At 52.7% G+C, this 10,588-nt stretch overlaps 1 long non-coding RNA gene across 2 annotated transcripts; it reads right to left on the reverse strand.

Moving 5' to 3' along the window:
* Nucleotides 1-1,904: 1,904 nt before the first annotated feature.
* On the reverse strand, nucleotides 1,905-10,379 carry LOC138685614 (uncharacterized). 2 transcript variants are annotated; one of them, XR_011324912.1, is made up of 4 exons: nucleotides 10,036-10,379; nucleotides 7,010-7,068; nucleotides 4,390-4,488; nucleotides 1,905-2,068 (listed from the first exon to the last, which is right to left on the reverse strand). It is a non-coding gene; the product is annotated as an uncharacterized lncRNA (long non-coding RNA). The 2 variants fall into 2 exon arrangements; XR_011324911.1 differs by lacking the exon at nucleotides 7,010-7,068 and having other exon boundaries at nucleotides 1,914-2,068; nucleotides 10,036-10,376.
* Nucleotides 10,380-10,588: the final 209 nt, after the last annotated feature.

Here is a 10,588-nt window from a genome sequence, read left to right on the forward strand (position 1 = left end):
AGCGCGCATGCGCCCTTGCCGAGCTGCCGTAAAGCGGTTTGGTTGCCGAGCAACAGAAGGGGCGCCGTAAACCGCGCCGTCGCGCATGCGCTGTTGGGGAGGCCCCGTGTCGCGCTTTGGTTGCCGGGCAACAGCGGCCAGCGCCGTAAAAGGCGCAGCGCGCATGCGCCCTTGCCGAGCTGCCGTAACGGGTTTTGGTTGCTTGGCAACAGCGGGAGCGCCGTAAAGCGCGCCGCCGCGCATGCGCCCTTGCCGATGCGCCGTGTCGTGCTTTGGTTGCCCGGCAACAGCGGCGAGCGCCGTCAACGCGCCGCCACACATGCGCAGCTGTCGAGCTGCTGCACCGCGTCTCGGTTGCCCGGCAACAGCTGGAACCCACCGACACACGCCACCGCGCATGCGCCCCTCCCCAACGCCAGTTCCCACCTTCGGTCACCGGGCAGCAGCATCCGCATCCCCGTAACGATCCTCTTCTGAGCAGCAGCTGGATGAGGGATGACTGACAGCTCAGCCCAGTAGAGACCAGCCACAGGCGGCAACTACTTACTGGGGGCACAGGGCTTACATTGCCCTGCCCCTTCCCCACTCGCAGCCCGGGCCGTCATCTTCATCGCCTCCGTTCCAAAAAGCACCCGAGCGGCTGGAGCGTTTACAGCAGTCAAGTGCAAAGAACAGACAACTCGGGTGGTCGCTTCTGTCCCTGCCCCCCCAACCCCATTATCTAGAGAGGAGAAGCAGCACAGAGACCTGCAAACGGCGGGGGGGGGGTGGGGGGGTGGGGGGGGGTGGTCCCCTGGAGCAAGCCCCGGGGCCTGCTGTATCCCTCTGCATGTGGCATCGGGGTTGCGGGAGTGAAAGCAGCCAGTCAACAGCTGCTGGCGAGAGATTTAAAAAAAAACATAACGCCTGGTTCAGGTGACAGCCTGAAGGCAGGCCACAAGAGACCCAAAGCCGCTTTCTGCCAGAGGGGCAGCTCTGTCCAGCAGGAAACGCCGCGTCCCAGCGCACCAGAGGCGAGCGGCCCACCTGCAAGCGAGCGATACCCTGGCGACCCTGGGGCTCAGTTGGGGTGGGCGCACCTTTCCTCACCTCTGTGCTATCGGAACTCTGCTCTCCTAATCCTGCACGCACGCAAGGCTTCTTGTGCGGGGCTTGTCTCTGATCGAAGAGACGCTGCACGGTGTTACTTACCGCCCCGCCCTCCGGCGTGCCAAGTAATCAGACATGAAGCAGGGAAAGCAAAGAGGCCTGTCGGGATATTAGTAGTCCTCAGCAGATGACCGTAGAGCCCTCGAGGTTCCGTCTTTGCTCCCTACAGGAGCGTGGCTCCGCACTCCTTGCCGCTCCCGCCAGCGAGCGTCACAATTGCCCTTTGCTGCCTGCAACACGCAGTACCTGCGCGGCCCCAGTACTACTGCCGCTTACAGCGCGAGAGGCGCTCGCTATAAAGCGGCAATGAAGAACAAGGACGGCCCGTCAAGATGGCAGGAGGAACATAGAGAGCCTCCAGCATTAGCCAGGCAGGGCTTGCAACTCACCTCGTGTCGTGGTTTAACGCCAGCCAGCAACAAAGCCCCACGCGACCGCTCACTCGCTCCCCCGCCCCCAGTGGGACGGGGAGACAATCGGAAGGGCGAAAGTGAGAAAACTCGTGGCTTGAAACGAAAACAGTTTAATCATTTAAAAGAAACAACAACAACTTGTAAGGAAAAGAAGAAAAAAAAATGACAGAGAATGGGGTGCAGGCAGCATGCCAGGGGTCTGGAGCCTGACGGATGATGGGGGGGGGGTGTGTGTGTGTGGAATATGGAGGAGGGAAAGGAAGCCGGGTGGGGGGACAGGAGATAGAAGAGCAGGGGATGCGGGGGGAAACAACTCGCGTGGGTTAAAAACTCGAATGGGTGAAGGGGGCGGGCTGAAGCAGCGGGGAGCATATATGGGGGAGAAACACACGCCGGGGAGAGGGTAGGTGAGGGTACAGAGGTGCATGGGGGGACACGGGTGGGGATGACCTACCCCAGGGAGGCCACCCAGGATGATCCACAGCAGGTAACTCACCTGGGATAACCTGCAACAGAGCATCCACACCAGATCATCCACACTGGGAGGACCCCCAGCAACGCCCCTCAAACTGCTTGTGCTTCATCCCCAATCTTCCCCTAACGGGGGAGTTTTTTGCTTTTTCAAAATACTCAGTTTGGGGTGTGTTTCAGTGCTTTTCCACAACATAAAAGGGGGTGATCTTTTGGTTGTGGGTTTGTGCATGAAAATGGGGTGGGTTTTTTGCTTTCCAGCTGCACAAATCCAGGCGGATTTGGCTTTCCCAGGAGTCCCAAAGTCGTTTGGTTTTTTCCGTTGCAGCCCCAGAATCAGAGGGTTTGGGGTTGTCCTGGTTTCGGCTGGAATAAAGTTCATTTTCTTCTGAGTAGCTGGTACAGGGCCATTTTGGATTTAGGATGAGAATAATGTTGACAACACACCGATGCTGTAGTTGTTGCTAAGCAGTGTTTATACTAAGTCAAGGACCTTCCAGCTTCTCATACCGCCCTGCCAGCAGAGGCTGGGGGTGCACAAGAAGAGTCGCTGAGCTAAAGCAGGATTCCAGGTAAACAGGTCAGCTCGAAATACACCACCTCCTTTAAAAGTTAAGAGCTATCTGAACACTTAAAATCAGCATTTAGGCTAATCGATACCATTTTGAACACCTTCTTAGCATACAAGTAAACACTCTTGCCGGTGCTGGAAAACGTCTCCTCCCTTCCTTACAGCACTGCTGCAGGGAGATAACCCTGGGAGGCTGCGGGACGAGGTCGTACGCAATCAGAATCTACGCTTACGGATCCACCGCAACAGCTACAGCCCTTGCGCTCCTGCTGCTGCCGCTTTGCATCTTGCTTGTTTGGTGAATAAAGCCGAAAGTGAAGTGGAAAACTCCAAAGAGCAAAATGAAAAATAAAGAATAAATCTCAATAATTCACTTTACACTAAAAAGGTGTGCCCATGTTTATACACGTCCAATAAAAATACTTATACTGTAAAAGTATTTGATTTTTCCTTTTCCATTACCTTAACTTGCACAGCTCTGAATTCATACCATTGAATTATCTCTCTCCAAAGTACACAGTTATAACGCAACTAGGGGTTTTTGTGCGTGTTACAGAACGCGGAGGGACACCTGGCCAGCTGAGCTGCCCAAGAGAGGTGCTACTGAACTGCCAGGGAAACACACCATTGAAAGCCAGACAGAAAGAAAGTACTTCAGAGCACTCCGTCAAAACATCAGGAAAAAATCCCCATAACATTCAGTTGCCTCTCTTTTTAAACATTTAGAAAAATACCTAACTGCTTACGTACACCTAACATCATATACTACAGCTATTTGGCAGTTACAGTTTAAACAATGCAAGTCAATTTGTAAAATCCCCAGTGCTGCAATACCTCAGACTACCAAAAAGGACTGGCGGATTCCCTAATGCTTTTGGCAGTACCGAAGCATGCAGAGCAACACGTTTTCATGTTATCTCGACTGTTACAACTGAGAAACCAAAGACCAGTGATGCCATCAACTTTAGGAAGATGGGCTGCGCTTGGGTCTTTGGAAGGAAATTGACTTTTTTTTTTTTTCTTTTTTTAAAGAGAGTGAAAAGTCTCGTTACTGATGACTTCTACTGTCAAGTCGATCACCTCTGAAGATCCACTCTGATGGGAAGTTCATAAAACAAAATTTCTTTGAGAGAGAAAGACTTCCATTCTGGAAAATCTCTTTCCAACTGAAGTCAAAATTACACACTGTAGGTTAAAGGAAAAAATACATTACTGAAGCAGTAACTCATCAAAAACACCTCAGGACTCACTGTCACTAGTTACAAGGCTGCTAATGCTTCCTGGGAAAGCCTGGACAACACACAGGTGCGACGCCCGTTTGTCCTGTCTTGTCCACGTCTCTTCTTTGACCTTGATTGCTTTTAGTACAGATGCTAATTATCTCCGTAACGTTTTTGAGTACTACTATAAGATATTTAAAAAAAAAAAAAAAAATCATTGACTGTAAAAGCATAAAGCTTTTATCGTGAAAACAAAGTCTGTTTCTTCTGAACAGCTGAACTCTTACGAACAGTTTCTTCCCTCTTTTAGTACAAAATTATTTTCACAGTATCATTTACTAGCAAGCACACAGCAACAGAAGATTATGCTTTCAGGAAGAGAAAATAAACTGAGGGAAGTAAACTTTGTATAGGTGTAACATGCTCCGGAACAGAACTTATTTTTAGTATTTGTGTTAAAATATTTCATGTAAAAAAAAGTAGAAGGAGAGTTGGCACACTCTCAACGTTAAAGTCCATACCGCAAGTACCTTTGGAAAAATGCAGACACACGTCGTAGGCGTACCTTGTACTTGCAGGCCACTACGGAATCTTTCCATCTGTCTCGTACCGTCACGGCAGAAGAAAGGGCAACCACGGCGAAACAGTGCCAGCTGACATCCAGCTGAGAGAAGAAGAAAAAACATTAGCACAAAGCTGGGTAGGAATCCAAAGCTGCCTTTTTTTTTTTTTGTGAAGGTTTGCGAAGACAGTACGACTGAGCGGAGGAAAAAGTATTTTTGCGTCATCTTCGGTACAGTTGTTGACACAGGCCACTAGAGCTTTTGCATTTTTTCAGACAACTGTGCCTTTTTTTTTTTCCTTTCTTTTTTGACTCATTGGCAACTTTACTTTCACTAGAACTCACTTTCCTAGATATACGCAGGTGACAGACATAGAGACCTACATACATTTTCTCAAGCCTTAGTATAGCCGAGGCTTCATCACCCTATACGTCGCAAGTTGAGTAGTTTTGCTAAAGAGCACAGCAACACATCTGTCCTTGTGAACTGCCTCGTTGCAAAAAAGGAATCATTTTTTCCAGGCCGTTGCTCCAAACGGTCAAGATCTTTTAAAACCGCAGTTGTGCCACCAAACCCGCTCAGGGTCCCTCCTAGCTTTTGACCGCCCTGAGATTTAACAGGCACACGCTCCATTCCATCTTCCAACAGCAAAAATACGTTAACGCTCTCGGACCCAGAGCGCAACCCTACGGATGTCCACGCACACACCCTGCCGTTTTGATGAGGAGCCACCGAGCAGCCCTGCGAGCACAGCTGCACGCGCCAGATCGGTTTCCCCTACGCCGTGAGTTACCGGTTCCGTGAACGTAGTTTCTGACGCTTTAAACCGAAAACCGTATCTCGACGCTTCGCCACAGCAGAAACGACCCATCGCTAGAACGCTACAAAAACGCAGTAACACCAACTGCAAACCCACAGCAGCAACAGCTCCAGAAATATTTAGACCAGGAACAAGGGAGAAAAATAAAACAGCTTCATCTCACGCACAGGGGAGCGGCAGGCAGAGAAAAGGGTCGGCATTCTGAGCCCTTACAGAAAACGGGCATTCTCCTTCCATTCCTCGGCCCGTCCGTGAAGGTCTAAATACCGCAACACTACCACGGCAACGTCGAGAGTAGGGCACGGCAGCCCTGCCACTGGACTTGCCACTGACCCATGCTATTTACGTAGCAGGACGCGTACGCAGAGGGACACGTTTTGCCACACACAGCCCTGAACTTCCTGAAAATTTACGTTTACCGAAAAAAGCCATTTGGAACATATTGCCAAACAACGTTCGGCAAGAAAGCTTTGATGCCTTTGACACACGCAAGTTTCTGGTCACTTGCTATTTGCTTCCTGTTGCTGCTGCTGTTCTTCCTTCAGAAATTCTACTCGTCGCCAAGTTATTCACTACTGGTTCAAGCATTTGCCTTCCTGGTATTACCAGCACATTCACAGAGGCAAGTAACTTAATTGCTCTTCTACAATTATCCAAACGACAATTACAGCCACGAAAGAGAAGGAGAGGTCAGGCAGCACAAGAGCTCTGCAGGCTGGCACCAGTCAATATTGCACTCTCTAAAATCAAACAACAACAAAACAAAACCGTGACCCTGTAGCCGCCTTTTTTTTTTTTTTTTCTTTCTTCTTCTTGCAGAGCTCATCCCTGCCTCAGCATTTTGTCTTGTCAGAGCATGAAGCGCCGGTGATGCGTACCCTGACGACTTCTGCGTGTGATGAATGCCTGTTCCGAAATAATCCAGATCTGCAAGACTGGTGTCATTTATACGGTTTTAATCATCATAACTCAAATTTTATTTACTCACGCATTTGTGAGGAAACTAATTAACTTTTAGACACTGCCTCTCCTTTTTTTGGGGGGTGGGGGTGGAAATGTGTTAGAGACCGAAAAACATTACGATTCAGAGCTCCCAACCACGAGGGAGTGGTGGAGAAATCAATGAAAGCAAAGACCAACAGCAGCAACATCAACTGAAAGTTGGCTTTAATTCCGATCACGTACTTAAGCGACTCTCCAAGTCTATGCCTCGGTCCTAGGAATGACTAGTCCCTTTTTGGAAGGACAAATTTTTTCCACTTAAAAGTCCTAGACTGAAGACTCCGCTGAACGGAATGGGGATTGTCCCACGGGACAACATGCCATCAACACTCTTAATGGGGAAGGAAAAAAAAAAACCCCAAATAAAAATCAAGTTTAAGTACCAGTTCCCATCATGTTTCGCTCATTACATTTCTACTGGCATCTAGGTGCTCAAAAATGAACTACGGGGACACCACATATTCCTAAAAATTCAGTTATACATAAAAAAGTAAAAGGCTATTTCCAGCTTGCCCATCAAATCAGTACGAACAGAGAGAAGAGAAACACTCGACCCTGAAGAAGCTAACAGGCAGCTCTGAATTTACCAGACAGGAAATTTCATTCTTTCCCCTGAAACAAAAACACATCAAGGGACCAGTTCAGGAACAGGGCACGATCTGTGAACAGCAATTTTTCCATCACCCTTTCTGCACTAGCAGCAAATTTGCCTTCTCTGTGGGTTTAACGTGGAGCATCTGTAGCGCCCTCGAACTCGCAAGTGTTTCTCTCCGCTCCCCCAGCCCGATACGTGCGATTACCTGAGCAGCAAGCGGAACTGACCACGCAGGATTTTCTTCGTGTGACGCGGAAGGTTACGCTGGGAGAAGAGGAGACAAAGAAATGAACCTGCTTGTCACACCCAGCCATCGGTGAAAAGACAGGGGAGGATTCTGCCGGAAGGGCTCTGCACCCCAGGAGCTCCCGCCGGCCGGTTTCTCTCCCCTTTGCCCGGTACCGAGGGGACGACGACACCTCGCCCGCGCCCCCTCGCAGGGGGGGCTGCCCCAGGAGAGACGGGGGACCCCCACCTCGCTTCTGCCCGCGGGAACGGACCGGGAGAGACCCTCCACGCAGAGAGAGGAGCGCGGCGTGGATTGCATGCCCGAGGGAAGAGGCCGGGCTCCCCGCTGGCAGAAGGACAACTCACCTCCCTGCTGCTCGGAGCGGCTCGCTGCGGACAGCCCTGCCCGCGCCCGGCCGCTCTTCCGCCGTGCTGGGAGCGCAGTCCGGCCGACGGACGCTCCAGCGAAAAGACGCTCCAGCTAATCGCGCCTCCTGCTCCTTACAGCCGCAGGTACTTTTGCCTCTGGCTAATGCACGCTCCAGACAGCGGACACCCCGCCTCGTTCCAGCTCCCGCTTGCTACAGTTCTGGCTCGTTGAAGCCCCAGCTCCGCACTGAAGCTCCGGCTGATTTCAGCTGCTTCTCCTTACAAGCTCCAGCTACGTGCAACGGTCTGGGCTTTCCATAAGGTTGTATATCAACTGCTGTCAAAACTGGAGCATTGGGATTAAACATCAGAGTTGCACGCCGAATAAATATTCGTTAGTTTGCGCGATTAATTACTTAACAACTATTCTGAGCAGCGCAGAAAGAAGAGCTGGACTCAAAGAGGGCACGTGGGGTCTGAAAAGCGCCTTTCCCCCCCACAGACCATCACAGATGTTGAGTTCGGCCTGCTGCGTGCCGGACTCCCAAACTTCGGCGTCCGACACAACCAGACCCCCATCTCCGGGGAGGGTCCACGCACCCTGCCCGCCCCCCGCTTCCCCCCGTAGCCCCCAACACCCTCCCACCCGCCTGCAAAACCAGCCAAGCCGGCTCCCGCTTTTGGACCCCGCACCAGCTGACTCGGGGCCCGTTTGGGAGCCAAAAAACCCGGCTGCTGAGCCCGTTCTCAAGGCCCAAACACGCAGGGCCGGACCTCTGTTTCTGGGCCCAAAGCCGCGCAGCTCGGTCTGTTTCCGAGCCCCCACATCAGCCACGCGAGCCTGTTGTCAAGCCCCAGGAACAGAAAACTTGTTCTCCATTTCTGACCCTGCAGTGCCCACGGGCGACGCCGAGCGTAAGCCACCCCACAGCCCTGCACCCCCGGGGCCCCACACGTAGTTTCGGGGAGTGCTCGGGACCTGCGGAGGGCCCGGCCCCACGCCTCTGCGGGGCAGCCCCAGCACAGGCAGGGCGTCGCTTCACGATTGCCGTTTCAGGCTTTATTTCCCCGCCATCACCGGCACGGCCAGGCCCCCACCCCAAACCCCCAGCCGAAGCACCCCCGCGGGTAGCCGGGCCCAGCCACCCAGAAAACAAGAAAACCAAAGAGGGTACAAGACAGAGACCGTGGGGAAAGGCAAGGAGAAGGACGCAGAAACAGAGAGAGCGCGCGAGGGATAGGGAGCAGGACAGAGAGATGGAGCAAGAAAGGAAAAAAGGACGGGAGGCAGAACCAAGGGAAAGAGAGACAAGGACGGAGAGCAGGACAAAGGGACGGAAGAGGAAAAAAAAAATAGCGACGGGCTGCAGGACAGAGATGAAGGGATTAAATAGACACCGGGAGCATGACAGAAGGACACAGAGAGACAAAAGGGACAAAGAGCAGGCCAGCATCGGAGGGGAAAAAACCAACTGCGATGGGCAGCGGGAGAGAGAGACGGAAAAAGAAAAAAGTACTGAGGAACAGAAAAAAGAAAGAAGCGACAGCTAGCTGGACAGGCGGACACAGTTAGAAAGGGCGGGAGAGGGAATGGGGCAGAGAAAGACAGACAGAAAAGGCAGCGAAAGAAAGCAAGGCAGAGGAACAGCAAGGCGGGGCGGGGGGGGAAGGGACAGGGGTCTGGACAGAGATGGAGAAATAAGCAGCAGGGACAGAGGAAAAGAGACAGAAAGAGGGACAGGGAACATGGCAGAGAAGGAAAACTCAGGACAGCGGCAGGACGGAGATAAAAAACTGGGACGGTCCTCAGGACAGAGAGGAATACGAATGTCCCGCAGGGAGCGGGACAAAGGGATACAGCGAGAAACGACGGGACAGGAAGCAAGACAGCGCGACAGACAAGAACAATGAGAACGAGAGAGAGAGAGAGACTGACAGAGAGAGAGAGACTGACAGAGAGAGAGACCGTGAGAAGCACAGGGGGTTGGGAAACTTAGAAAGAGAGGTATCAGGAGCCCTGCAGAGAGAGGGAGGGTGAATAAAAAAGGGGCAGGAAGCAGCACAAAGGGTCACAGAGAGTAAGAGATGAACAGGAAGGAGGACGGGGACAGTGAGATCCAGAATGACAAAAATAAACAGCAACAGCGAGCAAGACAAAGGGATAGAAACAGAAAGTAGGAAGAAGAGAGATAGGAAGGCAGGGACACAGAGCGGCACGTACAGGCGCAGAGAGGAAAAGAACGCCAGGGCAACAGGCCAGAGAAATTGGGAGGCGGGGAAAGAGGCGGATGCAGATCAGGACAAGGAGATGGAAAAGGAAAAAACAGCGACTGGCTGCAGGACAAAGACGGGGATGGGGCGGGGGGAGAGGGAGAGGGAGCAGGACAAGAACGCAGAGAGAAAAAGAAAGGGGGGCAGTCGAATGAGAGAGAGAGAGAGGAAGGGGGGGAGGAAGAGGGAGCAGGACAAGAGAATAGACAGAAGAGAGGAGGCACAGGGAAGCAAAATAAACAAACAAACAAACAAAAAAACAAACGTCACAGCAGCATGAGAAAGCGAGGCGGTCAGGAGAGGGGGAGGGAGGGACCGGGAGGCACAAGAGGAGCGACAGGGCCCCGAGGGCCCAGGACGCACCACAGCTCTCGCTCTTGGAGCTGCCAGGAGACCTTGCCAGTTCAGACGCTTCTTTCTCCTTCTCTCCTCCCTTGCTCTTCTGTAACTCCAGTCGCTTGGCTGTCCTCCACATAACGGAACACGCGAGCGCCTCGCAGCTCTTACGAGATGAGGCCTCCTAGACACGTAGCCTCGCTCGCTCGCTCACTATGTGGCCGTACCGCGCTGCTGGTCATGCATACAGACCCTGGCGGTCTGACCTGCTGTGGACTACGAGGCGGGATCCTCCCACACCCAGAGAGGCAGGCTCTCTCTTGCCTGCAGCGGGAGGCAGCTGCCAGCCAGATGGCCTGCCGTTTCTTCTTCTTTACCTTTCTGTGGCCTCTCCAGCTTCAGCAGCTCCCGTCCACAGCCAGTAAGCGCTCCGCCTGTCCCTCTGTGCTCCCGCGCCGTGAGGAGAGGGAGGCCAGGCAGAGACAGCCCACGCAAGCCTGAGGCTGCTGCAGTCAACGGCATCCCCGGGGACGAACGGACAACCGCACTCACAGCGTGGCCTCTGGGAGAGGGAAAGAGG

Source organism: Haliaeetus albicilla, chromosome 6 (genome assembly GCF_947461875.1).
Source record: "Haliaeetus albicilla chromosome 6, bHalAlb1.1, whole genome shotgun sequence".
Taxonomy (NCBI): Eukaryota; Metazoa; Chordata; class Aves; order Accipitriformes; family Accipitridae; genus Haliaeetus; species Haliaeetus albicilla.